The sequence below is a fragment of the Vicugna pacos genome, chromosome 2 (genome assembly GCF_048564905.1).
Source record: "Vicugna pacos chromosome 2, VicPac4, whole genome shotgun sequence".
Classification (NCBI taxonomy): domain Eukaryota; kingdom Metazoa; phylum Chordata; class Mammalia; order Artiodactyla; family Camelidae; genus Vicugna; species Vicugna pacos.
The window spans coordinates 47,597,463-47,612,934 of record NC_132988.1 but is presented as its reverse complement, the minus strand read 5'-3'; the positions used below and the strand labels follow the sequence as shown (position 1 = coordinate 47,612,934).

Here is a 15,472-nt window from a genome sequence, read left to right as displayed (position 1 = left end):
TTTATTTTTGGAGAGGTGGTGTCTCATCATGTCAAATACATATTTCTTTGAAAACCTACCCAGATTTTGTTCTAAATTTAGGCCATGTGAAAGAGTCAGGGACATAAAGACCATTGCACATTGTGACTACTGTCATTTACAGCTTCAGGAAACACAGCCCCACAATCCCCATGCTCTTAACCTTTTCTCACCTTCTCTGATGAGATCCCCAGTCCTAATTCTAAATTTCTTAAGTGCTCACTCAGAAGACCTGAATCCCAGACCCAAGGACTACTAGAGAAACGCTTAATGAGCTGGAAAGTGTGTTTTGTTTGCTCTTCAAAACTCTGAGCTTGAAAAAAAACTGATTTAGAGCCAAGCACATGGGCTTTCCCTAGAAACAGCAAACCATATTGCCTTCCTGGAGAAAGGGGCTTCCATCACTCCTTCCTTCCTGTCTCACCACTTCTAAGCTGACCAACAGTGGACACGTTTTAAAGGTGAATCAAGACATGAGCTAAGCACAGTGAATCAAATTCCCTCTAAGCTGTGAGACACAAGGACTCCAATAACATGATCATGGGTACAAGAAGTATAAGAAGGATCATGTAGAGTTGGGCTGGAGCCACTACATTGAGCCATGTGTTGATAAAATCATTTAGGTTTGGGAAGAGATGTTTAAAAGCAGGTCTGAAAGAACTTGCAGACTTAAATCACAGAGGAAGCACCTCACTTCTTGAATTTCCAGTTCTAGTTTCTGTATTACCTTGCTTCACATCATTTTTTGTTCTTAAATGTTCATGTTCTACTCCAGCATAAACGGGTTTTTATTTCTTGGAAGCAATAGACCTTTAAAAAATATAGGGTTGTAACTGGTGGGGATTACCAATTCCCATGTAAGGTAAAAATTGTGTACTGATTGAGAATGAAAATGCTATACAACAGAGAGGTAAGGAAAAACATTCCTTAGCCTAATGGGTACTTCCATTTTCAATGCACTAGGCAACATACAGAGGTTTCCAACCCTCTCTCTATCCATTTCCAAGAGGTCTGAGGGATAGCTTCCAGACTGGAGGAATCATGTATCTGTCCATATCTAAGGTCCTTTGATTAACACTGTCATAGTTAATTTTACTATTTGGAGCTATTCAGCCTACTCCAGTGATTCGAAAAACGCTTTTGATAAAAAGAATGACTTTTTAAAAAGCATTATTTCAAAGGGGTGGGGTATAGCTCAGTAGTCCTTACCATATGTGAGGTCCTGGGTTCAATCCCCAGTACCTCAGTTAAAAAAAAAAAAGGAAAAAAATTTAAAAACATTACTTCAGTTCATTTTCTCTACCCTTGGGAATCCCACAAGGATGGCAAGACTTCTCAAATATTTGCCAGTTCTTAATCTCATAGGTCATATTAAGAAAAGTGACATCAGAGGAAATTTGGGGGGCAGACAGTCTGGAAAAAACAAGATGAAACATTATCAAGCTTCAGGAAGCAGCAGTTTTACATTTCTCTCTCTTTCTCCCGCCTACTAATGCGCACACGTGCATCATTCCCTTTGCACCACACCTCAGCCTGCTGCTGAACCACTCCCACCCAGCATGAGCCCACTGCTGGCCTGTGGCTTCGGATGTGCTCTTTCACTTTCACTCATCACAATCTCCTGCTTGTTTCATTTCTTCCTTCCCTGTGCACCTCTTATGACTTTGCCCTCAGTGTTTCTCCAGCCCATCTCACCGATGGCTTCACTTGATCAACAACCTCCACATTCCAAGATGTCCAGGAAAAAGAACTAAACTAAGAGACTGAAGATACAGGTACCAGTCCCAGCCCTGCCATCAATCACTTGTGCAGTTGTATTCCTTAGTTTTCTCATCTGTTTAATGATGAAGAGTTCAAACAGATGGCCCCTGGAGGGGAGGGTATAGCTCAGTGGTAGATTGTGTGCTTAGCATGTGTGAAGTCCCGGGTTCAATTCCCAGTACCTCCACTAAATAAAAAATTAAATAAAGAAAGAAACCTAACTACCTCTCCCTGCAAAAATAAACAAAAACACAGATGTTCCCCCCAAGAGCCTTCCTAGTTGTCAAGTTCTGTAACTTTAATGTTTTTTTCTTCAAATGGAAAAGACTTTTAAAAACATTTACCTCATTACTATGTCTTTGTATCCCCAGTCCTTAGCAGAGTATTGGGTACTTGGAGGCTGCCTAGTAAATGTCTGTTTGTTGAGTGAAGTTATCACCTCTGCTGCTGATCTGTGGCCTGAGTGTTGGCAGCATTACATTTCTATGTCAATACAGTGAAAGGAGAAATGTCTATTCTCCATAATTCCAGGTGTCAGAAGCAGGCAGAAGAACCCGAAAAGAATGTTCCCCATAAAAGTAGTCAAACTGACAGGACTCGACAATACCCTTCAGGGGGCTGAAAGTCATGAGAAGGGTCTTTTATCAGAGGTGTGGGCACTTAGAAGGAGGTGGAGTCTGACAAGTGAGACAAGCAAATGGCTGTGTGATGTGAGCCCTCCTTACAACACCCCAAGTCTTCAGTGATGTTACTCAATCTACAAAGTCATCACTGATGGAATTTTTCTTCACAAAAAATAAAATGAAACAGTGAAGGTCTTCAGTTGGCTGGTGTAGGCTGGATTATAATGGGATAAATATGCTGGCATTGATGATGAGTAGGAGTGACCATCAGAAAATAAGTGTGGCAGAAGACATGGAAGCAACCTAAATGTCCATCAACAGATGACTGGAAAAAGAAGCTGTGTTATATTTATACTATGGAATACTACTCTGTCACAAAAAAGAATAAAATAATGTCATTTGCAGCAACATGGATGAACCTAGAGACCATCACTCCAAGTGAAGTAAGCCAGAAAGAGAAAGAAAAATACTACATGATATCACTTATATGCAGAATCTAAAAAAAAAAGGACACTATGAACTCATCTAAACAACAGAAACAGACTCTCAGACTTGGTAAATAATCATATGGTCACCAGGGAAAGGGGGTGGGAAGGGATAAATTTGGGAGTTTGAGATTTACAAATTTTAGCCACTATATATAAAAATAGATTTTAAAAAAAGTTTCTTTTGTATAACACGGAGAACTATATTCAATATCTTATAATAACCTTTAATGGAAAATATATGAAAATGAATATATGTATGTATATGCAGAGATTGACACATTATAATTGACTGTAATTCAATAAAAAGAAAAAGAAAAAGAAAAGATGTGTGGCAAGTCACAGAAATTCTGTGGAGAATTTGGTCTGCATGAAAACTATGATATTGAGGGTTTGAGCCAAATTCACCTAAATCTTCAGGTAACAGAAAGCCCAGCTGACATCTGGGTTACACATTTATTTCCTTGTCAATGACGGATCAAAAATGCATCACTGGTCTGCTATAAAATAAATATAATGAATTATAAGGCGTTAATACATCAAAATGATGTACAAACGGCAGGATGTGAAAATTAAGCCAACACCAATTACAATGGAAACACTTCATTTGAATAAGTACAATTCCTAATGATACAAGTCATGAAAACAAGCCACCTCTACACGCCGACTGAAAATAACTTGCCTTAACTTGGTAAGTGAGATTGCATTTGCTTTTACAATTACCAGAAAATGCTACATGAAATTTACCCCTGGATCTCTGCCTTTTAAAAATTTAATCATACCAACAACATCTATATCAACTGTCCATAAGGGGAAGCCATGAAAGAACCACCTAAAATAGGACAGCGTATTATTTTGAAGAGCAAAGAGATTATGCAAAAGATGTTCACCCTTCTAATTACTGGACGGTTTTCAACTTGCTCAAGTTCACATCCAAACTGAGATCTAACATAACCCATGTGGTACAGCCCTATCGTCTAAGCCTCCAGCCACTCTTTCATCATGAGCCACTTACTACAACATCTAAGGTAAGTCAAGTGCATCCTGAGATGAATAATCAGTGAAATCATTACTTGAAAGGCGAACAATCCTGTGCCCTCCAATCATGTAAGTAGCTGGGAGCTGACAAGTTAGAAAATGAAAGAAAAATTGGGTCATGCTGAGGTTAGTTTCAAAAGGCATTCCTTTTCCCTAAAATGAACTTTTTCCCCTTGAATATAAAAGATAACATGTTTATTGTAGAAAGTTAAACAATAAAGAAGAAAATGAGTAAGAAGGTTAGATGTCACCCCAAATCTACAAGGCTGCTGTAACAAAACAGCACGGACTGAGTGACTTAAACAACACACATTGATACTCTCACCATATGGAGGCTGGCAGAAGCCCAAGCTCCAGGGGAGAGCTAGGCTGGGCTCTGGTAAGAGCCGTCTTCCTGGCTTGCAGACAGCTGTCTTCTAGCTATGTCCTCACATGGCCTCTCCTCTGTGCCAAGAGTGCGCGCTGGTTTCTCTTCCTCTTCTTGTAAGGACACCAGTCCTGTCAGGTGAGGGCCCCACCCTAATCACCTCACTTAATCTTAATTACCCTCTTGAGGGCTCTGTCTCCAAATACAGTCACATCAGGGGTTAGGGCCCCAACATATGAGTTTTGGGGAGACAGTTCTGTCCATAACATCTCCCATAAAAAGCTTTAAGGATATTTAAATTCATGTTAATAAATTTAGGCCTATATGACCATTTTAATGCTTTTCCTAATGTTCCCTTGTGTGGGTACACTATCATTAAAACAATCACACTAATTTAATTTCTTTGATACTCCGAGAAAGTGCTGCAGTGAACACACACCGATGTGTCTGTGCAGGTGTGTCTGCACCCTTTCCAGTATTCTCCTTAGAACATTTCTAGGAGGTGAAGAGTCACTTGTGGGAAAGGAGACCCAGGGAACTGGCCCCAAAGAGGCTGCTGTTATAGCTGTGAGTAATAAAGCCTTCTGTCTCTGACCTGGGCACCCACGGACCGTGGCAGCCTAATGCTGCTTTTCCCAGTGAGATAACACCTCAGATGCTTTCCAGCTCTTGAGATATTTTCACCACAATTATGACAGCATCCATTATCTCTTGCCAGTGTAGGGTATGATCTATCTCAAATCGCATCAGGCTCATAACTTTTAAAATAATATTATTTGTAATTTCTTAATAGGTTCATTGGTCCATTCTACTGCTTTTTTTGGTAAATACCTATTTTTCTCTTATGAGTCTTTTTGTATAAAATTGAAAGAGTTGTTTGTATATTAGGAATTTTGGCATTTTGTCTGTGAGGTTAAAAGAAACTGTTATAAATATCTAAGTATAAGTTTTTTGTTAAAGTCAAATCTTAAAATCTTCTGCCTTATGGATTTTTATCTTGGTGTCATGACTTCTCCTCTTCAAAATATGTGAATATGGACTTAGGCCTTTGCAGAAATTCAGGTGGATCACAGATTAGCAAGGGTACGCGACTCATACATACATATATACATACATACACACACACACACACACACACACACACTCCCTGATTTATTTATCCAATTTGGTGAAATTGAGGAGGCTGCACAAAGCCGAGGAAAATGCTTCATATCGCAATGTGGCTTCCATTGCCACACCCCGGTATGCTAGTGGTGGGGGGCATACAGCTCAGCGACACTATCTTGTCCATACTGGGGCTTCCCCGTGCTGTGCTGCAATCCTTTTATACTTAGAACCTACCTCCCCTATTCAGGAAGACTTGCACAATCAATTCCTGGGCTTAATTCCATGTAAGAGACCGTTTACCACACCAGCTCTCTTGTACCATACTTAGTTTGGCCACATCTTCATCCCTCTTACTCTCTTTTTGCAGAATTAAGCTATTCTTATACTTTGACTGGTCCAAAACAGTTTAGATTCATTTTCCAAAGTTTTCCATCTCACTCCCCACCACTCAGGCCACTACTATTTTAATTATGATTGCATTAAATATACTGTTTAAGGAGCAATGACATCTGAAAATATTGCTATACTTTTGTTTTCAAGAATTCTTTTACATCCCTCACATTTACAGTTTTCTTCACAATATCCTATACTTGTCTTGGTAACCTTGACCCTTATTTTCTGTTGTTGTTGATTATTAATTTAAGTAGCATTATTGGTTCTGGTTCAAGAGGGTGATTTAGGAGGCTCCTGAATTCAACTTCTCCCATGGACATACCAAATCTACAGCTACACACAGAACAAAATCCTCTGAAAAGAGATTCAGAAACTCTGAGTGACTCCTACATATTGGGTGAACAAGACAAAAACCCACATCAGAATAGGTGGGAGAGTCTAAGACACAATCTCTCCATAAACCCCACTTCCAACATGACAACATACAACCAGGAGGGAACCCACAACTCCCAGTTTCTCCCCATGGAGTGAAGAGTCTGGACCCCATATCTGCTGCCCCAACTTTCAGACTTCACCCTGAGAGATGGGCTCTCAAAACAATTACCTTTGAAAGCCAATGGGGTCTGAGTCCACAAGGTCCACAAGGCTACAGTTATCTGCAAAACAGGCCTTATGAGGCTTACACGAGCCTCCTTCCTAGATCCCAGCACAGAGGCAGCAGACTGATATGGGTCAAGCCTTTCTTTGAAACAGGCCTATCTGCTCATCTTAAAAGCTTCAGAAGCCCTGAGGAGCAAGCTTCTAATTTAACACACATCTAGGGGTGACTGTAATACTCTCCAAAGATTGCCAAGGCTGGCAGGTAACATCTTCATGCTCTCCCAGCTGCCTCACTTCAGGTTGCCAGTATTTACTGGAAAGGAGCTTGTGCACATGACTGGCAACCTGGCTTTTATGGCTGCCACCCAGGGATGCACTCCTAATCACCTGGATCTGATGGCCAGTGGGGCTTGGGTTCACAGTTTCAATAGAACAGTAGCAAACAAAAATAACAGTTATTAACTGGCTGTCCTAGGGCTCAGTGCAGAAGGAACAGACAGAAACACCCGTCTCCCAGTCACCCTTGAAAGAGGTAGGTTTGCATACTTTAAAAGCTGAGTATCTGGCCTCCAGTCAGTCCAGCCTCCAATGAACAGGCCTCACTCAGTCTAGTCTGAGGGTCCAGTTTCCACTCAGCCTGCATCTAGAGGCTGTTTGAGACCCTCCACTTGGGACAGTGACAGGTCTTGACATATCCTCAACTGGGAGCCACTAAGAACAAAGAAGGCTGCTTAGACAATCAAAAGATTTGAGAGACAACCAAGAGCTAGGGCAAGGCTGAACAATAAAGTTTACCTCCTACTTGAAACACCTTCAAGACTGGGAGAGGTGGCTGCTTATCAAATGCACAGAAACAAACACATAGAGTCGAGGAGAATAAAGAAACAGAAGAATAGGTTCTAAACAAAAGGACAAGATAAAACCCTAGAAAAAGACTTCAATGAAATGGAGATAACTGACTGACCTGATAAAGAACTTGGAATAATGTTAATAAAAAATACTCACCACAGTCAGAACAATACATGAACAAAGTGAGAATTTCAACAAAGAGATAGAAAACAAAAGAAGGTACCAAACGAAATGACAGATCAGAAGAATACAAAAATGAAACTGAGAAATTCAATAAAAGTGTTGAGCAACAGACAAGATCAAATGGAACAAAGGATCCATGAACTCAAAGACAGGACAGTGGAATTCATCCAATCAGAGGAGCAAAAAGAAAAAAATAATGTAAAAGAATGAAGATTTGGGACTTACGGTATACCATTAAGTGGACCAATATTCACATTTAAAGGGGGCCCCAGAAGGAGAAGAGAGAAAGAAGCAAGAAACTTCTTTGAAGAAATAATAGCTGAAAATTTCTCTAACCTCTATTATAGAAGGAAGAGACATCCAAATCCAGGAAGACAGAAAGTTCTACACCAAGACACATTGTAATTAAATTGTCAAAAGTTAAAGATAAGGATAGAATCTTAAAAGCAACCAGAAAAAAACACCTTGTTATGAATGAGGGAGCTGCCATAAGACCATCAGATATTTTTTAGCAGAAACTTTGCAGGCCAGAAGTGAGTGGCACATTATATTCGAAGTGCTGAAAGAAAAAAATAATGCCAACCAAGAACACTATATTTGGCAAATTGTCCCTTAGAACTGAAGGAGAGAGTTTTTCCAACATACAAAAAGCTGAACGAGTTCATCACCACTAGACCAGTCTTACAAAAACTACTAAAGGAACTTCCTCAAGCTGTAACAAAAGGGTATTAATTAGTAATGAGAAAACATATGGAAGTACAGATCTCACCAGTAAAAGTAATACTTAGTTAAATTCAGAATACTCTAACGCTGTAAGGGTGGTGGGTTAATCATTTATAAATCTACTATGAAGGTTAAAAGACAAAAGTAGTAAAAATAAGCACAATAATTTTTTAAATGAATACCCAAGATAAGATGTAATTGTGACATCAAAAACATAAAATGTGGAAGGGGAGAGTAAAAATGTAGAGCTTTAGAATGTGTTCAAACCAAAGCTGTTATCAACTTAACATAAGCATGTGAATATGTTTCATCTAAGTCTCATGGTGACCACAAAGCAAAAAGCTAGATACACAAAAGATAAATGGAAAGGACTAAGGATACTATCACAAAAAATTATGAAATCACAAAAGAGTGTAAAAGAAAAGGAGAAAGGAATTACAAGACAGCCAGAAAACAATTAACAAAATGGTAATAAACATATACCTATCAATAATTATTTTAAATGTAAATTGACTAAATTCTCCAATAGAAACAGAGTGACCAAATGAATTGAAAGACAAAATCCAACTATATGCTGCCTACAAGAGATTCAGTTCACCTTGAGGGACATACATGGACTCAAAGTGAGGGGCTGAAAAAATATTCCATGCAAACAGAAGTCAAAAGAAAGCAGGGTAACTATGAGTATCAGACAAAACAGACTTAAAGACTGTAAGACAAGACAAAGAAGGTTATGACATAATGATAAAAGTGTCAGTCTCACAAGAGGATGTAACAATTGTAAATATTTACGCACTCATAGAAAAACCTGAATATATAAAGCAAATATTAATGAACCTACAGGGAGAAATAGATAGTAATACAATAATATAGGAAACTTCAACACCCCATTTCCATCAATAGGTAGATCATCCAGACACAAAATCAACACGGAAATGTTGAACTTAAATAACACATTAAACCAGTGGGGAGGGTACAGATCAAGTGGTAGCGCACATGTTTAGCATGCATGAGGTCCTGGGTTCAATCCCCAGTACCTCCTCAAAGAAAAAATAAACAATAAACAAACCTAATTACCTCCCCCCATCCCAAACACATACACACACACACACACACACATTAAACCAGATGGACTTAACAGACATTTTTCAGAACATTTCATCCAAAAGTGGAGGAACACACATTCTCAGGCTCACGTAGAACATTCTCCAGGATACATCACATGTTAAGTCACAAAACAAGTATTAATAAATAAGACTGAAACTATATCAAGCATCATTTTTGAACCACAATGGCATGAAACTATTATTTCACAATGGTAAAAAGAAAATTAAAAAATACAAATATGAGCAGATTAAAAACCATGCTTCAGAACAATCAATAGTTCAAAGAAGATACTGAAGGAGAAATAAAAAAATACCATGAGACAATTGAAAATAAAAATATAACATACCAAAAACTTACAGGATTTAACAAAAGCAGTTCTTAGAGGGCAGTCCACAATAATAAATAGCTACATTAAGAAAAAAGATGTCAAATAAACAACCAACTTTACACCTTAAGGAACTAGAGAAAGAAGAACAAAAGAAGCCTAAAAATAGTGGAAGAAGGAAATAAAGATCAGAGTGGAAATAAATAACATAGATGTAAAAATCCAATAGAAAAGATCAATGAAACTGATAGTTGGTTTCTGAAAAGATAAACAAAATAGACAAAACTTTAGCTAAACTCATGAAGAAAAAAAGAGGACTCAAAAAAAAATATCAGAAATGAAAGAGGAGCTATTACAACTGTCAGCACAACAATACAAAGGATCATAAAAGACTACTATGAACAATTTTATTCTAAAAATTGGTCAACCTAGAAGAAATGGATACAAATATACAACCTATAAAGACTGAATCATTAAGAAAAGGAAAATCTGAATGGACCATTTACTAGTAAGGAGATTGAATCAGTGATCAAAAATCTCTCAAGAACAAAAGTCTAGGACCACACAGTTCCATGAGTGAATTCTACCAAACATTTAAAGAAGTAGTGCTAATTTTCCTCAAAATCTTCCCCCTAAAACTCATTTTACAAGTATTACCTGATACTAAAACCACACAAAGATACCATAAGAAAATTACAGGCCAACATCCCACATGAATATAGATGCAAAAATCCTCAACAAAACATTAGCAAACCAAATTCAACACTGCATTAGACAGATCAATACTACATTAGAAAGATCAACACTACATTAGAAGGATCTTAACAATGATCAGGTGGGATTTATTCCAGGGATGCAAGAATGGTTCAACATCTGCAAAATCAATATGATAACACCACATTAACAACACGAAGGATAAAAATTACATGACCATCTCAATAGATTCAGAAAAAGCATCTGACAAAATTCAACATCCATATCCGGTAAAAACTTCTCTCAACAAAGTGGATTTAGAGGGAACATATCCTGACAATTTAATAAGGGTTATATATGACAAACCCAAGGCTAACATCGTACTCAGTGAAAAACTGAAAGCTTTTCTTCTAAGACCATGAACAATACAAGGATATCTGCTAGCCAGTCACTTCTATTCAACACAGTTATTAGAAGTCCAACCCAGAACAAATCAGAAAGAAAAATAAGACATCCAAATTGGAAAGGAGATGTAAAACTGTCACTATTTGCAGATGACATGATATTACATATGTAGAAAACCCTAAAGACTCACCAAAAAACTTGTGGAACTAATACACAAATTCAGTAATGTTGCAAGATACAAAATCCATATACACAGTCTGTTACATTTCTATACATTAATAACAAGTTACCAAAAAGCAAAATCAAGAAACCAATGCCATTTACAATTGCATCAAAGAGAATGAAATACCTACGGTCAAACTTAACCAACGAAATAAGGAGATGACAGACCTGTGCACCAAAACTGTAAGACACAGATGAAAGAAATTAAAGAGTACACAAATAAATGGAAAGACATTCCATGCTCAGAGACTGGAAGAATACTGCTAAAATTCCACACAACTCAAAATATACAGATTCACTCAATCTCTTCAAAATTTCAATGGCATTTTTCACAGAAATAGAATAAATAATCCTAAAGTTTGTATGGAACCACAAAAGACTCAAAGAGCCAAAGCAGTCTTGAGAAAAAATAAAGCTGGAAGCATTACACTTCCTGATTTCAAACTATCTATATTACAAAGTGATAGTAATTGAAACATTATGGTGTTGGCATTAAAATGGACACTTGGATCTACTGGGAAAAAAATAGAAAGCCCAGAAATAAATTCACACATACACAGTCAATAAATTTACAACAAAGGAGCCAAGTAAATACAGTGGGAAAAGGTTAGTCTCTTCAATAAAAGGTTTTGGGAAAACTGGACAGCCACAGGCAGAAGAATGAAACTGGACTCCTACCTTACACCATACATAAAAATCAACTGAAAATGAGTTAAAACTTGAAGGCCTAAATTCATGAAATTTTTAGAAGAAAATATAGGCAGTAAGCACCTTGGCATCAGTCGTAGCCATGAGATTTTGGCACAAAAGCAAAGGCAACAAAAGCAAAAACAAATGGGGACTACATCAAACCAAAATGCTTCTGCACAGCAAAGAAAATCATCAACAAAATGAAAATGTAAGCTACCAAATGGGAGAAAATAGTTACAAATTGAGTATCTGATAATGGGTTCATGTCCAAAACATATAAAGAACCCGTACAACTCGATAACAAAAACCAAACAGAAACAAAAGAAAAAATTTAAAAACCCAAACAATTCAATTAGAAAATGGGGAGAGACGATTCTGAGCGCACTTTCCAAAGAAAACATACAAATGGCCAACAGTACCATGAAAAAAGATGCCCAATATTACTAATCGTTAGAGAAATGCAAATAAAAACCACAATAAGATATCCCTTCACACCTGTTAGAATGGCTGTTATCAGAAAGACAAGAAATCACAAGTGTTGGGAATGATATAGAGGCAAGGGAATACTCGTGTATTGTTGGGGGAATGTAAATCGATGCAGCTACTATGGAAAATAGCATGGAGAGTTCTCAAAAACCTTAAAATAGAACTACCATATGATCCAGCAATTCCACTTCTGAGATTTATCTGAAGGAAATAAAATCACTATTATTGAAGAGATCTTTGCACCCCCAAGCTCATTCCAACAGTATTTACAACAGCCAAGACATGAAAACAATCACCGTGTCCATTAAAAAATGAAGGGTAAAGAAAATATGGTCTATACCAACAATGGAACATTATTCAGTCATAAAAGTGAAGGAAATCCTGCCGTTAGTGACCACATGGAAGGACCTTCGGGGCATTATCTAAGTGAAAGAAGTCAGACAAAGACAAAGATTAAGTGAGTTCACTTAATCTGTGGACTCTAAAAAACATGAAACTCATAGATACAGAGAACAGATTGGTGGTTGCCAGAGGCAGGGGCTGGGAGTTGGGAGAAATGGGCAAATGTGGTGAAAAGGTACAAACTCTCAGTTATAAGATTAAAAAGTACTGGATATAACATACAGCATGGTGGCTATTGTTAACAATATCGTATTTTTTAAAGTTGCCAGGAAGAGTAGATCTTAAAAGTTTTCATCACAAGAAAGAAAAAGTATATGTGATGACAGATGTTAATTAATTAAACTTATTTTGGTAATCATATCTAATATACACATATATCAAATCATTACATTGTATACCTAAAACTAATACAATGTTATATATTAATTATATCTCAATTCAAAAAATAAGTTAAAGAAGTATTATTGTTCATTTTGCTTTCTAACTGCCTACGGTGAGTATATGCAAGAGCCATTAATCTTTGTAAATTTTATAGCCAGTCATTTAACTTACCTTTTATCAGCACTAGTAGTTTTCCAGTGATCAGCTGCAATTAGTAGTTATACTGTTTTAGTCTTTTTATTTAGCTGTATTTAAGGTAGCCAAACAAAATGAAGGATCAGAATATTTTTGTTCATTTAAATAACAGATAACTAAGTATTTCCCATGAGACATTTTAGACATCCTAATACTGAAAAATTACTTTTGTGTTTCTGAAATTCACATGTAACTGGGTATCCCACATTTTTATTTGCTAAATCTGGCAAGTCTAGTTGCACTGCTAGCACTAAATGAATCATGCCAAATAACACTGATGATATATATATATATATAAAATATATATATAATATCATTTATATAAATGATATAATATAAAATATATATGAATCATGCCAAGTAACACTGATGATATACATATTAAAATACATATATAAAATATAGAGTATATTTTCTATAAATATATATTATAGCATTACTGTATTATTTATTTTACTAGGAATGACTCTACAGTGTTTCTCTAAATACTTTAACAACTGCTGATTTTAATATTATAAGTTCAGCAGGGTTAGGAACCACTCACAAATTCATAAACTCAATCTCAGGCCCGTGCCTGTTACATAACATGTGTTCAGATACTGGCTGAATAAATGATAGATATGCTTTGTTATGTTAGCCAAGTTTAATAAAGGCAAAATCACATAGTTTAAGTTTTACTATTTTGTAAAGCTATGTTGGGATGTGTAACTCAGTTAGCAAACAAAACATGGATACATAATCAGATGTGAAATAACACAGAAGCACTCAACAGCAATTAAGAGTTTAGGTTCTAGAGTTACACTGCTTTGGGTCACATCTCACCTCCATTTTTTTTTTTTTACTGACTGCCTGAGTCTCAGCAAGTTTCCTCTGAGCCTCAGTTTGTAAAACGAGAACAATGACAGTATCTACCTCGGAGTTAATATGAGGATAAATTTGGTAAATTTGAGGTAAATATTAGCATAGTGTCTGGCACAGAGCATTTAATGAACGCCACCTAACCAAAGAAGTTACTATAACTACTCTTTATTCAACACTCAGCCAGGGCTAAGCGCTCTTCTAAACATTTTCCAGGTTATTTTCAGTTTAAATAATAAAATAGCAGCATTCCCCTTATAGAAGCCATTCTCTTTAGTAAGAGGAACAAGGAAAATGATTTAACTTTTTCAGAAGTTTGTAAATTGGTAATAGAAGACTTAGAAAAGCTGAACCAGTGATTCCCAAATTCCTGGTGTTCCTGAGACCTGGAGCATCTGTATTACCATGTGTGTTAATTCTCTATTGCTGCTGTAACAAGTTGCCACAAATTTAACGATTAAAACAACAGAAATTCCTAACTCACGGTTTCTGTAGGTCAGATGTCTGGACACAGCGGGGCTCGGGTGGTTCTCTGCTTAGAGCCTCACAAGGCCAAAACCAAGCTGTCCTCAGGGCTGCGCGTTTTCTCGAAGCTCTGGGGGTGAATCCACTTCCGGCTTGCTGAGGCAGTGATCAGAATTCAGTTCCTTGTAGGACCAAGGTCCTTGTTTCCTTGAACTACCGGAGGCTGCTCTGAGTTTCTAGAGGCCAAACTCGTCCTTGACCTGCAGCCCTCTTCCTCCATCTTCCAGGCTCACCAGGGCGGAGTGAGCTGCGCTTCAACCGTCTCCGACCGCTCCTTCCGCTTTCAAGGTCTCGCGTGACTACGCTGGGCCCGCCCAGATAATCTGGGATGAGCTCTTCCTTACAGTCAATTGATTGGGAACCTGAATTCCATTTACAAAGTCCCTTCACAGCAGTTTCTAGACGGGTCTTTGGTTGAGTAACCCGGGCATGGGATTATTGGTGGAACAGCGTTAGTATTCTGCCTATCACGGGCGCGAACTTTTAGAAGTTCAGATTCTCTGGCCTCACCCCAGATTTACTGAACCAGGAACTCTCAACACGGGCCCAGCAATCTGTGGTTTAACTAGCCTGCCAGCTGATTCCAATTCCTGCGTGCTAATGTTCAAGAAGAGTTGAGACAGGTGGAAGGGTTAAAGCGCATGGTTCGATTTCAAAACTTAAAGCCAAGAAAGTCTGTTCTCAATTTTAAAGTGAATCCCCGAGAGGAATTTACTTGAATACATTCTTCTATAATACATCATTATATTAATTACACCAACTATTAATGACACTGGTTACATTCAATGGTGATGAGACTCAATTTAATTTTTAATGGATATGAATGAAATTTTTGTTTCCCCAAACAGAAAAAAATTTGTTTTGATATCTTCCCAAAAAAGAGTGTAGTTTAAGGGGGAAAGTTCTTAATCATGGAGGATAATGTGTAATTTGGAACACCTGAGGAACTCCAACCAGGCGCCTAGAAACCCCTTTATCTCTGGATAGTTAGAAGGATTTTGCAGGCACCACCCATCACTTATTCATCATCTGCCTT

General features: G+C 37.5%; 1 long non-coding RNA gene across 1 annotated transcript in view; it reads right to left on the bottom strand.

Moving 5' to 3' along the window:
- LOC140686201 (uncharacterized) overlaps positions 1 to 14,657 on the bottom strand; it is a 45,278-nt gene extending 30,621 nt beyond the window's left edge. The window contains exons 1-2 of the long non-coding RNA XR_012059843.1: positions 14,396 to 14,657; positions 13,030 to 13,103 (exon numbers count right to left, since the gene is read on the bottom strand). This is a non-coding gene — a long non-coding RNA (uncharacterized lncRNA). The remainder of the gene's footprint in view (positions 1 to 13,029; positions 13,104 to 14,395) is intronic.
- Positions 14,658 to 15,472: the final 815 nt, after the last annotated feature.